Source organism: Balaenoptera physalus (genome assembly GCF_965194825.1).
Source record: "Balaenoptera physalus genome assembly, chromosome: 1".
In the NCBI taxonomy this organism is placed as follows: domain Eukaryota; kingdom Metazoa; phylum Chordata; class Mammalia; order Artiodactyla; family Balaenopteridae; genus Balaenoptera; species Balaenoptera physalus.
In genome coordinates, this window is record NC_138882.1 from 29,156,711 (window position 1) to 29,176,446 (window position 19,736).

Below are 19,736 nucleotides of genomic sequence, written 5' to 3' on the forward strand. Positions count from 1 at the left end.
TTGTGGAACTTTCACAGATTGGAAGAGACTAAGGTGGCATGATGACTAAATGCAATGTGGGATTCTAGATTGGATCTTGGAATAGAAAAGGGCCATAAGTGGAAAAACTGGTGAAATCTAAATAAATTTGGTAGTTAATACTTTTGTACCAATTTTATTTATTAGTTTTGATAACTGTACTATGGCTGTATAAACTGTTAGCATCAGGGGAAGGTGTGTAAAGGGTATATGGGAACTATTTGTACTATTTTTCTAAGTCTTTCCTAAGCCTAAAATTATTTCAGTATAACAAGTTATAAAACTTTGATCTAAGTGTAGGGTTTTTAATACCTCCTTTATTGGGTTGGGGAAGTTCCTTCTATTCCTAGTATGGTAACAGTTTTTATCATGAATAAGTGTTGAATTTTATAAAAAGTTTTTTGCATCTATTGCGATGATCATATGGTTTTTCTCCTTTATATTCTGTTAAAATGGTGAATTGTATTGATTGTTTTTCTAATGTTAAATGAACCTTCTATTCCTGAGGGAAAATCTGCTTACTTATGATATTATCCTTATTATGTATTGCTAGATTTGATACAATGTGTTTTTTAAAGGGTTCTTTGCATGCTTAAATCATTCATGATACTGAGGCGTCATCTTCTTTTCTTAGAATGTCTTTGTATGGTTTTCATTTCAGGATCATGTTTACCTTTTTAAAATGAGTTGAGAAGTATGCCCTCCTCTTCAGTTGTATGGAATTGTTTCTGTAGAATTTATATTAAATGTTCCTTAAATCTTTGGTAGAATTTACCAGTAAAGCCTCTTGGGCCTAGAGTTTTCTCATTGTTGGGAGGTTTGTTAACTATGAACTTAATTCTTGAATAGTTAAGGGACTACTCTGGTTATTCTTGAATAGTTAAGGGACTATTCTGGTTATCTGTTTTTTCTTGATTGAGTTTTGGTATTTTATGGCTTTCAAGGAATTTGTCATCTAAGTTTGCTAATTTATTGGCTTAAAAATGTTTGCAATATTCTCTTTATATCTTTATAGTGTTTGTTGTATATGTAGTGATGACTTCTTTTATTCCTGATATTGGTATATTGTTTTTCTGTGTTCAAAGTCATTAATTCTCATCTTTATTCTGCTTCTTTTGAGTTGATGTTGCTTTTCTTTCTCTATCTTCTTTAGGAGAAAGCTAAGATGATTGGCTTGAGACCTTTCTCTTTTTTCTAGCATAAGCACTTAATGCTGTGTTTCTATCTAAGGACAGTTAGCCATGCTTTGCGAATTTTGATATTGTTGTCTTTTCATTTCAAAATATTTTTAGTTCTTCTTGTGATTCCTTCTTAACTCAGGGATTATTCAGGAGAGTGTTGTTCACAATTTCCAAATATATGGATTTTTCAGACATCTTTCTGTTATTGATTCCTACTTATCTATGGTTGGAAAACATATTTCATATGATATTAATCCTTTAAAATTTATTGAGATTTGTTTTATGGTCGATAAAATGGTTTATCTTGGTGTATGTTTCATACACACTTGAAAAAAATGTGTATTCTACTTATATTGCATAAAATATTCTACCAGTATCCATTAGGTCAAGATGATTGACAGTGTTGTTTATGTCCCCTATATTATTACTGATTTTATGTCTACTTGTTCTATCAGTTACTGAAAAAGGATCATTGAAGTCTTTAGCTATAATTGTGGATTTGCTTGTTTCTCTTTTTAGATCTGCTTCTTGAATTTTGAAGCTTCATTGTTAGTTACATACACATTTAGGATTGCTATGTCTTCTTAGTGAATCTACCCCTTTTTCATTATGAAGTGTTCTTTTATATTTGTAGCATTAATCTTTGTTTTGAAATCTACTTTATCTGACATTAATATAAGTACTCCAGCTTTCTTTTGAATTTGTATATTTTTACCATCTTGTTATTTTTAACCTATATCATTATATTTAAGTGTATTTTCGCTTAGACATGATATAGTTGATTCTTGCTTTTTTTTTGGACTTAATGTATGAGGATTTTATTTACAACGTTATTAACGACAACAACAAAAAAATTAAACATAGGTTACTGCAGCTGATCCTGTGAGATTTAAGAAGTTCCATTTTAAATTGCCATCAAATTGTCCAAAGATATACAATACTAAATCTGTGGTTTTCTTTATGAAGTACAGTGCTCATATTTTAGGCAGTCCTTTTTTTTTTTTAATAAATTTATTTATTTATTTTTGGCTGCCTTGGGTCTTCGTTGCTGCGCGCGAGCTTTCTCTAGTTGTGGTGAGCGGGGGCTGCTCTTCATTGTGGTGTGCGGGCTTCTCATTGTGGTGGCTTCTCTTGTTGTGGAACACAGACTCTAGACTCACAGGCTTCAGTAATTGTAGCTCGCGAGCTCTAGAGCGCAGGCTCAGTAGTTGTGGCACATGGCCTTAGTTGCTCCGAGGCATGTGGGATCTTCCCGGACCAGGGCTCAAACCCGTGTCCCCTGCATTGGTAGGTGGATTCTTAACCACTGCACCACCAGGGAAGCCCTAGTCAGTCTTTTAAACATATAAATACAAAAGAAATGAAATCACTCATTAAAAACTGTGTTAAATGAAGGGTATTTTAAATTTACATTTATGTTGTCCTTGTAATAATACATGCCCAATGAAAATCAGGAGCTTGAAGGGCAATTACACTTCCTACCTGAGTGGACAGTTAGAACAATCAGTCATTTTCAGTTTATCATGAACTACTCTGAACTTACTATGAGATGTAGCCAAAGTCAGAATACAGGAGTTAGGGAGAATATTCCTTTTTTGGAGGCAAGTAAGCCCACCAGGATCTGCATGGAAAATAAACATCCTATTGAAGAATTCCAGGTGGAAAAATTAATGTAGTCAATTTCAACCATGCTGAGCTGGCTTAATTTTTTCATTGACTTGTATGATGTCATTCTTCTAAATCAAGTGTGTTTAAGTTCTTTTAGATCATCCACATCTTCCCCCAAAAAGGTTTTCATCAATAGGAATAGCATCGATGGCTCCATTTTTCTGTCCCTTCCCTTCATTGTCTTCTTCCAGATCACTTCTTTTGCCATTTTTAGCCCTACCTCTGTAAGCTTTGCTTAATTTGTTTTTATCTCTTTCTGAAGAATGTGTACTGAAATCTTTCAAGACTGGCTACAGTAATACCTGTCTCATCTACATCGCTCATTGAATCATCAGCCTCATCTCCACTTGTTCCCTGGGTGTAACAGGTATCGTCTGCTTCCTCCTCATTATCATCAGCTCAGGATGAAATTCAAACATCTCACAACTACTGAAAACTAGTGCCTACCCTGTTTTGAAGTCTGCTTTCCTTCTTTCCATTCCTTGCTTAAGTTTATCAATCTCTTCTTGTTTTTTCCTTGCATATAAGAAAAGATTCTGGAGTTATTTTGGCAGCATTTGGACCTAGGGCAGAACACTTTTTCAATTAGATCTTCTAATGAAATTCTCTGTTCTTTCTCTTCTTTCTTTTCATAAAAGATAAAAATATACAATACAATATAAATACAATACAATACAAATCCAGGAGGAAGTGTATCATGATACATGCAAATATCTCCCCCTCCATGGCATATCCAAAGCCAGCCATATCTGTTGTTTTCAGTAGCTTCAAAGAAATGTCTGCACACTAACAGTTTAGGAGTTTTTCTTTTCTGCCTCACTGTGCTTGTTACTCACTGCTTCTTCCAGTTTTTTCCTCATCCCAATTAACTGTAGTATACTTTTCAAGTTCTTCACTGCTTGCATCACATTTTCTCACCACAGTCAAGTCATGAGAGAACTTATACTTATCTCCTTTAGTGCTCTGCCCATGCACGTACCACAGATTCAGGATCTGCACCCTTACTTAGTTTTTGAGCAGCAACTACAGATTTGAATAGCTCATTTAGCTCTTGCAATTCTTACTTCTTGTCATCTTTCTTCAGTTTCTCTTTGGCTTCCCTTTATGCTACCTGATGTGGATTTTGTTGACCAAATTGAACTTGATGAGTGACAGCCTTGATAAACTTTTGTTGCTTTGCTCCTTTCTTGTTCTTTAGACCAAAAGTTTTGTCTCCAATAATCTTCTTTTTCTACTCCACTTTTTTGCTTCCCCCAGCCTGAGCAGGTTTCTTGGTTGGGGGGCAGGGGGCATTGTGGAGACAGTTGACACCAGCCAGACTTCAGCACAGTTGGATACCATCAGGGGATCTGAACCCATGGCAGGAGGAGGAAGATGAACACACAGCCACCTTAATCACTGTACCATACCTTGATTTTTTCTTATTCATTAGATAATATATGACTTTTAATGGAATGTGCAGCCCATTTTTATTTAATTCGATTATTGACATAGTTGGGTTGAAATCTGCCATCTTGCAGTTTGTTTTTTATTTGTTTCTTTATCTGCGTTCTTTTGGATTTATTGAATATTTTTATGATTCCATTTTATCTGAGCTATTGTGTCATTAGCTATACTCCTTTGTTTTCTTCTCTTGAGATTGTTTTAGAGTTTTCCATATATATGCTTAACTTATCACACTGTACCTTCAGTTAATATTATAAACATATCACTTTCAATAGCATATTTCTGTTTCCCCTTCCATTCTTTATGCTATCATTTTCATATATTTTACTTTCACATGTTATAAACATCACAATACATCATAATTCTCTTTAGCTTTAGACAATTATATTTTAATGTGCTGAAAAATGCTTTATATTTACTACTAGTAGCACTCTCCATTCCTTTATGTAGATCCGTGCGTCCATCTGGTATTGTTTTTTGTTTTGTTTTTTCTTCTTCATTGTTTTTCTTTAGCCTTTACTCTAAAGCTCATTTAGCTCCGTGTCTAAGACATGATCCCCCTAATTTGGAAATATTCATGGAAAAAAGAATGCATTTGAAGGAAATATAGGCTTGGAATTGATGGGAATGTGACATTTTAGAGGGGAGACAAGTGTAAGAAGAAATAGAGTCATTATGATTGAAGTGCATGAAATAATTCTGAAGCTGGGAAGAACCAGCAATTTATGGTAGATGCAGAAAATGGAGAATTGAGCCTGTTAATTTGATATCATTTCTTGAAAATTTAGCTCATGTTTGATTGATCCACCTACTCGCCAGAATTATAAATCCTGAAGTAGGGGAATGACATAAGATGATTGGACCTTTTCAAGTTTGTTGGTATAGACTTAGGCAGAAGAGTTTGGAAAAGAGAATCTGATTTAGAGATTGCTGCAATGATACAAGTGTTAAGCAGTAGAGTCCAATGAAACAGAATAAAGGCAATGAGGAAGGAAAAAGAAATGTGAATTCTATAGATATTTTATTTATTTATTTTTTTAATTATTAGCACCTTTAATTATTTATTTATTTATTTATTTATTTATTTTGGCTGTGTTGGGTCCTTGTTTCTGTGCGAGGGCTTCCTCTAGTTGCGGCAAGTGGGGGCCACTCTTCATCGCGATGCACGGGGTTCTCACTATCGCGGCCTCTCTTGTTGCGGAGCACAGGCTCCAGACGCGCAGGCTCAGTAGCTGTGGCTCACGGGCCCAGCTGCTCTGCGGCATGTGGGATCTTCCCAGACCAGGGCTCGAACCCGTGTCCCCTGCATTAGCAGGCAGATTCTCAACCACTGCGCCACCAGGGAAGCCCCTATAGATATTTTAAAGAAGTAAGAATTAGTAATCCAGTATGACAATCCTGGGGAAATGGGGGAGGATTATTGCTGGTTTTTGTAATAATTTAATTTTAAATGGAATTATTTCAGGGCTAGAAATACAGCACTAACATTTGGAAATGAGAGCAAGAATCAATAAGGAAATTCAATTAATTTAAAGTTGTGGGAATGGATTTCCTCTATAAAAAGGAGAGGAATGAGAAAATAAATGGGAAAGGGGAGGAGACTTAGGGAGAGAGACACAGGGGGAGGGAAGGTATGAGAACACTGAGAGCTATGATTGAGTATCAAAAAATATCCATGGTCAGGAATGGGAGTTGGTTTGAGGACACATTTTTGTAAGGTGTGTCAAGGTCCTTTGTGAAGTATTATTTAAAAAGTTGCAGTGGCACTTTTCTGACTGAATCATGACTCTATTTTCTGGTTGAAAAACTCAGCATGAGGAGTTTGGTGATTGATGGCAGTCATGCCAATGTTAGTGATTGTTATTGTTTTCATAAGTAAAGCAAGGTTAGACAAGTATAACATGAACACTAATAAAGAAGAGAGAGAAGCTAAAAAGATGCTTCTAGGTAGCTTCATGTTGATATTCTCCTTATCCTACTCAAATGGTGGTTCAGTCTAAAACTTCAGGTCAAAGAAAGATGAGCCACAAATATCTACCAAATGTTCTGACAGTTTAACTTTAAAATTACTCTCTTCTGTTGATTGTGAGGCATTGCACTGAGGATATAAAAGAACACAGACAGCTGTCAAAACTAACGTTAGTTGTGATATGAAATGCAAATGGTTTAAGCTGTAAAAGCTCTCAAGTGGGTTAAAAACAAAATATAACTAGATGTTCTGTACAAGAATCTCACCTAAAACAAAATTACACAGAAAAGTGGAAAAATTAAGAGGATGAATAGAGGTTTAACAGTCAAATGTCACAAAAAGTAAACAGAGACAATTATAATTTTGAGCTAAGTAGATTTCAACACGTAAATATTAAATGGGAGAAGTCAGTTTGGGCATAATGAACAATAGTATGATCTCCAACATAAAAAGTAAAATTTTTGCACCAAATAGCATTTATGTGCACAAAACACTATTAGAAATGCCAGAAGGCCTGATAGAAATGCAATTTCTTTCTTAATGTGGCAGATGTTCATCAACTTTGTTGATCTTTTGAAAGAGCCAGCTTGTGATTTTGGTGATTTTCTCTATCAGTTTTCAATTTTCAAATTTATGGATTTATGCTCTCATTTTTATTTATTTTCTTCTCCTTATTTCAGATTTTATTTGCTCTTCTATTACTGGTTTCCTAAACTGGAAGTGTAGATTATTGTTTTTAGATCTTTCTTTTCAAATGTATGATTCAATGCTATACTTTTTCCTATATATACTGTTTTTACTGCATCCCACAAATTTTGATAAGTTGTATTTTCATTTTTGTTTGGTTAAAAATATATTTAAATTCTTCTTAAGACATCTTATTTGACCTATATGTTATTTAGAACTATATTATTTAATCTCTAAGTATTTGGAGTTTTTCCAGATATCTTTAACTTATTGATTGCCAATTTAATTCTGTTGTGGTTTGAGAGCATACCTTTGTATGATTTCTGTTCTTTTAAATTTTTTAAGGTGTGTTTTATGGCCTAGAATATGGTTTGTCTTGGTGAATGTTCTGTGAGCTTAAGAAGAATGTGTATTGCTACTGTTGTTGGAGAAGGTAGTCTATAAATATCAGTTAGATCCAGTTGGCTGATGGTGCTTTTCAGTCCTTACTAATTTTCTGCCTGCTGCATCTGTCAGTTACTGATAAAGGGATGTTAAAGTCTCCAACTGTAATAGTGAATTAATCTATTTCTCCTTGCAGTTCTATCAGTTTTTGTCCATTGTATTTTGAAACTCTCTTGTTACATGCATACACATTAAGCATTGTTACATCTTTTTGGAGAATTAACCCCTTTATCATTATGTAATGTCTCTTTTTATCTGTGATAATTTTCATTACTCTGAAGTCGGCTCTGTCTGAAATTAATATAGCTACTCCAGCTTTCTTTTGATAAGTGTTACCATTGTTTCCCTTACTTATTTTTTAACCTGCAGTTAATGCAGTCTTAGATCACATTAGTTTGTCTTTTTTTTTTTATAGAATACAGTTGATTTACAATATCCTGTTAGCTTCAGGTGTACAGCCCAGCAATTCATTTATACATATGTATATTTTTTTGTCTTCAGATACTCTTCCCTTATAGGTTATTCAAAATATTGAGTATAGTTCCCTGTGCTATACAGTAGATTCTTGTTGGTTATCTATTTTATATGCAGTAGTGTTAATGCCAACCTCATAATTTATCTCTCCCCCCACCCCCTTTCCCGTTTGGTAACCATAAGTTTGTTTTCTATGTCTGTGAGTGTCTTTCTGTTTTGGAAATAAGTTCATTTGTAACTTTTTTTTTTTTTTTTTAGGTTCCACATATAAGCGATATCATATGATATTTATCTTTCACTGTCTGACTTATGTTACTTCACTTAGTATGATAATCTCTAGGTCCATCTATGTTGCTGCAAATGGCATTATTTCATTCTTTTTTATGGCTGAGCAATATTCCATTGTATGTGTATACACCACATCTTCTTTATCCATTCATCTGTCAATGGACATTCAGGTTGCTTTCATGTCTTGTCTATTGTGAATAGTGATGCTATGAACCTCATGTATCTTTTTGAATTATGACTTTCTCTGGATATATGCCTGGGAGTGGGATTGCAGGATCATATGGTAGCTCTATTTTTAGTTTTTAAGAAGCCTCCATACTGTTCTCCATAGTGGCTGCACCAATTTACATTCCTGCCAACAGTGAAGAAGGGTTCCTTTTTTTCCACACCCTCTCCAGCATTTATTATGTGTAGACTTTTTGATGTTGGCCATTTTGAGCAGTGTGAGGTGGTACCTCATTGTAGTTTTGATTTGCATTTCTCTAACAATTAGTGATGTTGAGCATCTTTTCATGTGCCTTTTGGCCATCTGTGTGTCTTCTTTGGACAGCTACATGTAAAAGAATGAAATGAGAACATTCTCTAACACCATACACAAAAATAAACTCAAAATGGATTAAAGACCTAAATGTAAGACGAGATACTATAAAAATCCTAGAGGAAAACGTAGGCAGCACACTGTTTGAGCAATATCTTTTTGGATTCATCTCCTAGAGTAATGGAAAAAATAATAATAAACAAATCGGACCTAATTAAACTTAAAAGGTTTTGCACAGCAAAGGATACCATACACAAAACGAAGACAACCTGCAAAATGCGAGAAAATATTTGCAAATGATATGACTGGCAAGGAATTAATCTCCAAAATGTACAAACAGCTCATGTAGTTCAATATCAAAAAAACAAACAACCCAATCAAAAAATGGGCAGAAGATTTAAATAGGTATCCCCTCACTTTTAATCTCTATGTGTGTATATTTAAAGTGGATTTCTTGTAGATAACTTATGGTTGGGTCTTGTTTTTTTATCCGCTCTGACAGTCTTTGTCTTTTAGTTGTTTTTAGACATTGACATTTAAAGTGGCATTGACATAGTTGAATTAATATCTGTTCATTGAATTAATAGTTGAAATTATTTTCTATTCATTGTCCTGTTCTTTGTATCCTCTTTTCTTTTCCACTTTTTACTTTTTTTCTGACTTGCTTGGTTTTAAGGGAGCGTTTTCTAAGACTGCATTTTTCCTTCTCTCTTAACTTATCATTTACACTTCTTTTAAATTTTTTTAGTGCTTGACCTTAGAGTTTGCAGTCTATATTTATAACTAATTCAAGGGCTTTTTCAAATAATACTATACCACTTCATGGATAGTACAACTTCCTTATAACATTGGTGTCATTAATGTCACTTTTCCATAAGCTGGAATTATTGTATATATTGTTGCATTATTATTTTGAACAAACTTTTTTTTTTGGCTGCGTTATGCAGCTTCAGGCTCTTAGTTCCCTGACCAGGGATCAAACGCATGCTCCCTGCATTGGGAGCACAGAGTCTTAACCAATGGACCACCAGGGAAGTCCCATAACAAACTTTTTTTTTTTCTATTAGAGTATGGTTGCTTTACAATATTGTGTTAGTTTATACTTTACAGCAAAGTGAAGCAGCTATATGTATAAATATATCCCCTCTTTTTTGGATTTCCTTCTCATTTAGGTCACCACAGAGCATTGAGTAGAGTTCCCTGTGCTATACAGTAGGTTCTCATTAGTTATCTATTTTATACATAGTATCAATAGTGTATATATGTCAATCCCAATCTCCCAGTTTGTCCCACCCCCCCCCATTTCCCCCTTGGTATCTATACGTTTGTTCTCTACATCTGTGTCTCTATTTCTGCTTTGTAAATAAGATCGTCTATACCAATTTTAGGTTCCACATATATGCATTAATATACAACATTTGTTTTTCTCTTTCTGACTTACTTCACTCTGTAGGACAGTCTCAAGGTCCATACATATCTCTACAAATGACCCAATTTCGTTCCTTTTTATGGCTGAGTAATATTCCATTGTATATATGTACCACATCTTCTTTATCCATTCCTCTGTTAATGGACATTTAGGTTGCTTCCATGTCCTGGCTGTTATAAATAGTGCTGCAGAGAACCTTGGGGTGCATGTGTCTTTTTGAATTGTAGTTTTCTCAGGGTATATGCCCAGTAGTGGGATTGCTAGGTCATATGGTAATTCTATTTTTAGTTTTTTAAGAACCTCCGTACTCTTCTTCATAATGGCTGTATCAATTTACATTCCCACCAACAATGCATGAGGGTTTCCTTTTCTCCACACCCTCTCCAGCATTTATTGTTTGTAGATTTTTTGATGATGGCCATTCTGACCGGTGTGAGGTGATACCTCATTTTAGTTTTGATTTGCATTTCTCTAATAATTAATGTTGAGCATATTTTCATGTGTTTGTTGGCCATCCGTATGTCTTCTTTGGAGAAATGTCTATTTAGGTCTTCCACCCATTTTTTGATTGGGTTGTTTGTTTTTTTGATATTGAGCTGCATGAGCTGTTTATATATTTTGGAGATTAATCCCTTGTTGGTTGCTTCACCAGCTGTATGTAAAAGAATGAAATTAGAACACTCCCTAATACCATACACAAAAATAAACTCAAAATGAACAAACTTTTGTCTAATTATTTTAACTAAGAATATGGAAAAAAATATTTAATCTTCGTGTATTCCTTCTTTAATACACTTCCTTTCTTTATGTAAATCTAAGTTTCTGACCTCTATCATTTGCCTTCTTTTTGATGAATTTCTTTTAACAGTTTTTGCAAGGTAGGTCTCCTGGTGACAAATTGCGTCAGTTTTTTGTCTGGGAAAGTCTTTATTTTTCCTTATTTTTGAAGGATAATTTTGCTATATACAGAATTCTGGGTTGATGCTTTTGTCTTTCAACACTAAGTATTTCACTCCATTTTTCATTGCTTGCAAGATTACTGAAGAGAAATTCAATGTAATTCTTAGCTTTGCACCGTTATAGATAAAGTTTTTTGCTGTGTGTGTGCGCATGCGCACGCACACACACCCATTTCTGCCTTCTCTCAAGATTTTATCTTTGTCTTTGATTTTCTTCAGGTTAAATGGCTATACCGATGGCTAAGTGTAGATTTGGGGGTACTTATCTAGACTGATATTCTCTGAACTTCCAGGACCTGTAGTATGGTGCCTAGCACTAATTTTGGAATACTGTTATTGCTTCAAATATTTCTTTTGTTCCATTCTCTCTCTCCTCATACTCCCATTACACATACATTACATCTTTTATAATTGTCTCACAATTCTTGGATATTCTGTTCTTTTTTATTCTTTTTTCTCTTTGCATTTCAGTTTTGAAAGTTTCTATTAACATTTCTTCAAGCTCACTGATTCTGTCCTTGGCTGTGTTCTGACTATTGGTGAGCCTATCAAAAGCATTCTTAATTTCTGTGATGGTGTTTTTGATTGCTAGCATTTCCTTTGATGCTTTCTTAGAGATTCCATTTATCTACTTATATTATCCATCTGTTCTTGCATATAGTCAACTTTTTCTGCTAAAGCCTTTAGTATATTGATCATAGCTGCTTCAAATTCCTGTTCTCATAATTCCAACATCTCTCTCTGCCATATTTGAGGCTTGCTCTGCATCTTGAAAATATATTTTTTATCTTTTAATATGTCTTATAATGTTTTGTTGAAAGTCAGGCATTAGGTACTGAGTAAAAGAAACCGAGGAAACTGAGGTAAATAGGTCTTTAGTGGAGGTTTTATGTGTATGTCACTAGTTTATCAGGTTCAAATGTACTTAATAGTTTTAGTACCTTTTTTTTAGGAGGTAGTCTACATAGATGATCATGTCATCTATTTCCAACTTGTATGCCTTTTATTTCTTCTTTTTCTTACCTTATTGCATTAACTAGGATTGCCAGAACAATGTTGTATAGAGATGGTGAGAACAGATATTTAATTATTACTAATTTGGGGGAGATAGAATTTACATTTCCCCTTCTGATTATGATATTAGCTATAGGTTTTTTTTAAGCATGCCATCTCTTAGGTTGACAAAATTGTCTGCTGTTTCTATTTCATGAACATTTTTATTATGAATAAATGCTGGATTTTGTTGAATGCTTTTTTTCTGCATTCATTGAGATAACTATGTGATGTTTCTACCTTAGTTTATTAATACATTGACTCACATTGATTGATTTTCACTTGCATGCCTGTGGTAAACCTCTAAACAATCATGGTATATTATCTTTTTTATATATTGCTAGATTAGTTTAGTATTTTGTTAAGGATTTTGCATTTATAGTCATAGGAAATATTGGGCTATATTTTTCTTTTCATGTACTATCTGCTCTTAGAATCAGGATAATCCAAAAATAAGTGGTGTTCCCTCTTCCATTTTATGGAAAAGTTTGCATAGAATTGCTCTTATTTCTTCTTTAAATGTTGATAGAATGTCCTGTGAAGCCATCTGAACCTAGAGTAAAGAAATTCAATTTATTTAGTGGATGTATGGTACCTCTTATTATCTGTTTCTTTTCAGTGAGGTTTTGTAGTTTATCTGTGTTTCAAGGAATTTAAAAATTTTGTCTAATTGTTGAATTCATTGGCATTAAGTTGATGGATTATTTTCTTTATTTTTTCTATTCCTTTTACCTTGTTTTATAAATTAGCTCTTCCTTTTAGCCAATTATCTTGAAAACTTATTAGATTTGAATCCTTTCTTTTATAATATGAGCTTGTAGTGCTATATTTTTACTACCTCTAAGCACTGCCCTAGCTACATCAGGTAAGTTTTGTTATGTCATATTATGATTTAATTTTTATTTCAAAATGCTTTCTAATTTTCCTTGTGTTTCCTTCTGTGACCCAATGGTTTATTGAAGTGTGTTGTTTGATTTACAATATTTAGAGATTTTTTTAGTTGTCTTTCTGTTTACATCTCTAGTCTAATTTTGTTGTTGTTAAGGAACATTAAGGAACATACTTTGTATAATTTTAAATAATTTAAATCTATTGAGATTTGTTTTATGAAGAAAATATGATTTATGTTGATGAGTGTTTCATGTGCATTTGAAATAATGTGTATTCTTCTCATTATATACAGTGTTCTATAAATGTCAATTAGATCAAGTGGGTTAATAGTTTTAAGTATTCTACATCCTTGCTGATTGTTTGACAGCTTGCTTTTATCAATTACTAACAGAGGATAAGTAAAATCCTGAACTATAATTATGGTGTTGACTAATTCTCTTTCAGTTCTATCACTTTTTCTTTACTTGAAACTTAAAGTTCTGTTCTTAGGTGCACCCAAATTTAAGACTGTTATATCTTCATGCAGTGAATTTCATCACTTCATCTAGGTTAGCCAATTTTGGGCATAAAGATTAGAGTGGATATACATGAAATAGACAATAGAAAAACAATAGAGAAAGTCAATAAAACCAAAAATAATTCATTGTTTGAAAAGATCAACAAAATTGACAAACTTTTAAGTAGATTGACTAAGAAAAAGAGAAAAAGCAAATATTAAAATCACAAGTGAAAAACATTACTACTGACTTTACAGAAATAAAAAGAATTATGAGAATAATATGAACACCTGTACACTAATAAAGTGGGTAACCTATGTGTATTGGAAAAATTCCTAAAAATGTACAAACTGCCAAAATGACTCAAGTAGAAATAGAAATTTTGGATAGACCTAAAACTAATAAGAACTAATAAGGACAAAGTAATCAAAAAACCAATAAAGAAAAGCCCTAGACCAGATAGCTTCACTAGAGAATTCTACAAACATTTAAAAGAGAAATAATGCCAGTCCTTCTCAAACTATTCCAAGAAACTGAAGAGGAGTGAATACTTCCTGACTCATTCTGTGAAGACAGCATTACCCTGATTCCAAAATCATGCAAAGACACTGCAAGAAAACTATACACCAATACTCCCAGTTAATACACATGCAAAAATTCTCAACAAAACACTAACAAACCAATCAGCAGCATATTAAAAGGATTATACATCATGATGAAGTGAGTTGTATTCCAGGAATGCAAAGATTCATAATACTAAAATCGATCAATGTAATACCCTACTTTAACAGAATGAAGAAAAAACCCATGTGATTTCAGTTGGTGCAGAAAAAGCATTTGACAAAATTCAGCACTTTTTCATGGTAAAAGAAACAAAACAAAACAAAAAAAAAACATACTCAGAAAACTAGAAATAGAAGGAAACTTCCTCATCATAATAAAGGCCATGTATGAACCCACAGGTCACACACTTAATGATGAAAGTCTGAAAGCTTTTCCCCAAAGATAAGGAAGAAGACAAGGATTCCTACTTTCAGCAGTTCTTTTCAACATAGTACTAGAAGTTGTTGTCAGAATATTTAGAAAGAAGAGGAAATAAAATGCAATCAAATGGGAAAGGAAGTAGTAAAACTATCTCTGTTAACAGATGACATGATCTTATATGTAGAAAACACTAAGGAATACACACACACACCAAAAAACCTCTTAAAGCTAATGAAAAATCCAGCAAAGTTGCAGAAAAAAAATCACACACAAAATACATTATATTTCTACACATTAGCTATATCTGAAAAGTAAATTAAGAAAACAATTCCATAGAAAATAGCATCAAAAAGAATAAAATATTTAGAAATAAATTTAATTAAGTGGATGTAAAATTTATATGCTGCAAACTACAAAACATTGCTTAAATAAATTAGACATAAATAAATGGAAAGACATCCCATGTTTGTGGGTTGGAAACTTAATATTGTTGAGATGATAATTACTGGTCAAAGTGGATGTTACTGATTCAGTGAAATCCTTATGAAATGGTCATATAAAATCATTTTAATATACTGCTGAATTCATCTTGCTGGTACTTTACTGAGGGTTTTTGCAGCAATGTTCATGGGGATATTGGTCTGTAGTTTAGAACATGAATTTCTTTTAAGACAACAGTAGAACAAAAGAACTACAATATAGCTCTGATCATATTCTGTGATCACATTGCAATAAAACTTGGAGCAATCAGCAAGGAAATACTTCTCTAAAACCCAAACGTTTAAAATAAACTTTAACATAATTCATGGATTGAAAAGTAGACACATTGGAAATCAGAAAATATTCAGAACTGAATTACAGTGAAAATTTGTGAAATGCAGCCAAAGAGGTTCTTCTTTTTTCCTTTTTTTTTTTTGGCTGCATCGTGTCTTTGCTGCTGCACATGGACTTTCTCTAGTTGCGGCGAGCGGGTCTACTCTTCACTGTGGTGCACAGGCTTCTCACTGCAGTGGATTCTCTTGTTCCGGAGCATGGGCTCTAGGCGCGCAGGCTTCAGCAGTTGTGGCACACGGGCTTCAGTAGTTATGGCACGTGGGCTCAGTAGTTGTGGCTTGTGGGCTCTAGAGCGCAGGCACTGTAGTTGTGGCGCCTGGGCTTAGTTGCTCCGCAGCATGTGGGATCTTCCCAGACCAGGGCTCAAACACATGTCCCCTGCATTGGGAGGCGGATTCTTAACCACTGTGCCACCAGGGAAGTCCAAAGAGGTTCTTAAATACTTGTATTGTGTTGAGAGCGGGAAACAGAAAAGAAACGTCAAAAACTAATTAGTAAGTCTTCCAAATCAAATTAGGGGGGAAAAGACCAGCAACAGAATAAACCCAGTGGAAGTGAGTAGATGCAAATAACAAATATAAAAGTAAAAATGAATGAAATAGAAAGCAAACATTTGAAAGGCTCAAGAAAACAAAACTGCAGTTATGTAAAAGATTACAAAAGTAGACTAACCTCAAAGTTAATCAAGAAAAGTGAGACAGCACAAAAATATGTGAAAATGGGGCACAACTACAATACCGTAGTTAAAATATGATACAACTACAATGAAAGAATTACTTGATAATTTTTATAAAACTGTAAATTATCAGCTGACTCAAGAAAAATGTGAAAACATATCTATATCTAATCTTTAAATTAGTATAAAATCGGTCATCTTTTCAACTTCAGTGTTTCCACCCCAATACAGAAATAACAAGTCAAGCCCACATGACTTTTTTTTTCTTAAAGATAACTAATAAAGATAGTGATTTTTAAAAAGTATTTATTTATTTATTTATGGCTGTGTTGGGTCTTCGTTTCTGTGCGAGGGCTTTTCTCTAGTTGTGGCAAGCGGGGGCCACTCTTCATCGCAGTGCGCGGGCCTCTCACTGTCGCGGCCTCTCTTGTTGCGGAGCACAGGCTCCAGACGCGCAGGCTCAGTAATTGTGGCTCACGGGCCCAGCTGCTGCGCGGCACATGGGATCTTCCCAGACCAGGGCTCGAACCCGTGTCCCCTGCATTTGCAGGCAAATTCTCAACCACTGCACCACCAGGGAAGCCCCCACATGACTTTTTTAGATAAACTTCATACAACATTCAAAGAAAAGATAATTTCTATCATTAAAAATATTTTATACAAGTTGTTTCTGAAGAAAAGGAGAAAAACATGTTATATGCATCTGAAATTTATCTTACAACCTTGATATCAAACCCTGACAAGGCTCATACGGGAAAAAAATTATTGGCCATTTATGAACATAGACTTAAATTATCCTAAGTAAAGTGTTAACCAGTTTTTTCCAACAATGCATAAAATATTTATGTTCTCATATTCATGTTGAAGTTTTTCTAGAAATATGATTAGATTAAAAAATGTTTTAATCTCATTTAACTTATTTAGAAATTGTATAATCCACATGATCATCTCAATCTTTTTAGAAAAACTTTTCATGAAGACGAAGTTAGAAACTATTCATTATTTTTAAAAACACATTGAAAACACTTTTAGTAACCTTAGAAGTAAATAGGTTAAAAAAAATTTTTTTTAACATCTTTGTTGGAGTATAATTGCTTTACAATGTTATGTTAGTTTCTGCTGTATAACAAAGTGAATCAGCTATATGTATACATATATCCCCATATCCCCATTCTCTTGCAACTCCCTCTGACACTCCCTATCCCACCATTCTAGGTAGTCACAAAGCACTGAGCTGATATCCTTGTGCTATGCAGCTGTTTCCTGCTAGCTATTTTACAATTGGTAATATATATATATATATATATATATATATCAATGGTACTCTCTCATTTTGCCCCAGCTTACCCTTCCCCCTCTCCACATCCTCAAGTCCATTTTCTAAGGCTGCGTCTTTTTTCCTGTCCTGCCCCTAGGTTCATCAGGACCATTTTGTTTTTTAGATTCCATATATATGTGTTAGCATATGGTATTTGTTTTTCTCTTTCTTACTTACTTCACTCTGTATGACAGACTCTATGTGCATCCACCTCACTACAAATAACTCAGTTTCGTTACTTTTTATGGCCCAGTAATATTCCATTGTATATGTGTGCCACATCATCTTTATCCATTCATCTGTCAATGGACACTTAGGTTTCTTCCATATCCTGGCTATTGTAAACAGTGCTGCAATGAACATTGTGGTACATGACTCTTTTTGAATTATGGTTTTCTCAGGGTATATGCCCAGTAGTGGGATTGCTGGGTCATATGGTAGTTCTGTTTTTAGTTTTTTAAGGAACCTCCATACTGTTCTCCATAGTGGCTGTATCAATTTACATTCCCACCAACAGTGGAAGAGGGTTCCCTTTTCTCCACACCCTCTCCAGCATTTATTGTTTGTAGATTTTTTGATGATGGCCTTTCTGACTGATATGAGGTGATACCTCACTGTAGTTTTGATTTCCATTTCTCTAATGATTAGTGATGTTGAGCATTCTTTCATATGTTTGTTGGCAATCTGTATATCTTCTTTGGAGAAATGTCTGTTTAGGTCTTCTGCCCACTTTTGGATTGGGTTGTTTGTTTTTTTTGATATTGAGCTCCATGAGCTGTTGTATATTTTGGATATTAATCCTTTGTCAGTTGCTTCATTTGCAAATATTTTCTCCCATTCTCAGGGTTGTCTTTTCATCTTGTTTATGGTTTCCTTTGCTGTGTAAAAGCTTTTAAGTTTCATTAGGTCGCATTTGTTTATTTTTGTTTTTATTTCCATTTCTCTAGGAGGTGGGTCAAAAAGGATCTTGCTGTCATTTATGTCATAGAGTGTTCTGACTATGCTTTCCTTTAAGAGTTTTATAGTGTCTGGCCTTATATTTAGGCCTTTAATCAACTTTGAGTTTATTTTGTATATGGTGTTAGGGAGTGTTCTAATTTCATTCTTGTACATGTAGCTGTCCAGTTTTCCCAGCACCATTTATTGAAGAGGCTGTCTTTTCTCCATTGTATATTCTTGCCTTCTTTGTCAAAGATAAAGTGACCATATGTGTGTTGGTTTATCTCTGGCCTTTCTATTGTGTTCCATTGATCTATATTTCTGTTTTTGTGCCAGTACCATACTGTCTTGATTACTATAGCTTTGTAGTATAGTCTGAATTCAGGGAGCCTGATTCTCCCAGCTCCGTTTTTCTTTCTCAAGATTGCTTTGGCTATTCGGGGTCTTTTATGTTTCCATATAAATTGTGAAATTTTTTGTTCTAGTTCTGTGAAAAATGCCAGTGGTAGTTTGATAGGGATTGCCTTGAATTTGTAGTTGCTTTGGGTAGTATAGTCATTTTCACAATGATTCTTCCAATCCAAGAACATGGTATATCTCTCCATCTGTTTGTATCGTCATTAATTCCTTTGATCAGTGTCTTATAATTTTCTGCATACCGGTCTTTTGTCTACTTAGGTAGGTTTATTCCTAAGTATTTTATTCTTTTTGTTGCAGTGGTAAACGGGAGTGATTCCTTAATTTCTCTTTCAGATTTTTCATCATTAGTGTATAGGAATGCAAGAGATTTCTGTGCATGAATGCTATATCCTGCTACTTTACCAAATTCATTGATTAGCTCTAGTAGTTTTCTGGTAGCATCTTCAGGATTCTGTAAGTACGGTATCGTGTCATCTGCAAACAGTGACAGTTTTACTTCTTCTTTTCCAATTTGGATTCCTTTTATTTCTTTTTCATCTCTGATTGCTGTGGCTAAAATTTCCAAAACTATGTTGAATAACAGTGGTGAGAGTGGGCAACCTTGTCTTCTTCCTGATCTCAGAGGAAATAGTTTCAGTTTTTCACCATTGAGAACAATGTTGGCTGTGGGTTTGTCATATAGGGCCTTTATTATGTTGAGGTAGGGTCCCTCTCTGCCTACCTTCTGGAGAGTTTTTATCGTAAATGGGTGCTGAATTTTGTCAAAAGATTTTTCTGCATCTATTGAGATTATCATATGGTTTTTATCCTTCAGTTTGTTAATATGGTGTATCACATTGATTGATTTGCATATAATGAAGGATCTTTGCATTCCTGGGAAAAACCCCACTTGATCATGGTGTATGATGCTTTTAATGTGCTGTTGGATTCTGTTTGCCAGTATTTTGTTGAGGATTTTTGCATCTGTGTTCATCAGTGATATTGGCCTGTAGTTTTCTTTCTTTGTGACATCTTTGTCTGGTT

The 19,736-nt window shown here is 34.2% G+C and overlaps 1 protein-coding gene and 1 pseudogene across 7 annotated transcripts in view; one reads left to right on the forward strand and one right to left on the reverse strand.

Annotated features, from left to right (window-relative positions):
- AKT3 (AKT serine/threonine kinase 3) overlaps positions 1-19,736 on the forward strand; it is a 392,413-nt gene that overhangs the window by 316,424 nt on the left and 56,253 nt on the right. The window lies entirely within an intron of this gene.
- LOC309637802 (zinc finger CCCH domain-containing protein 15 pseudogene) lies at positions 2,541-4,380 on the reverse strand (annotated as a pseudogene). Its single transcript has 2 exons — positions 4,277-4,380; positions 2,541-4,186 (listed from the first exon to the last, which is right to left on the reverse strand). The product of its transcript is annotated as a zinc finger CCCH domain-containing protein 15 pseudogene (transcript).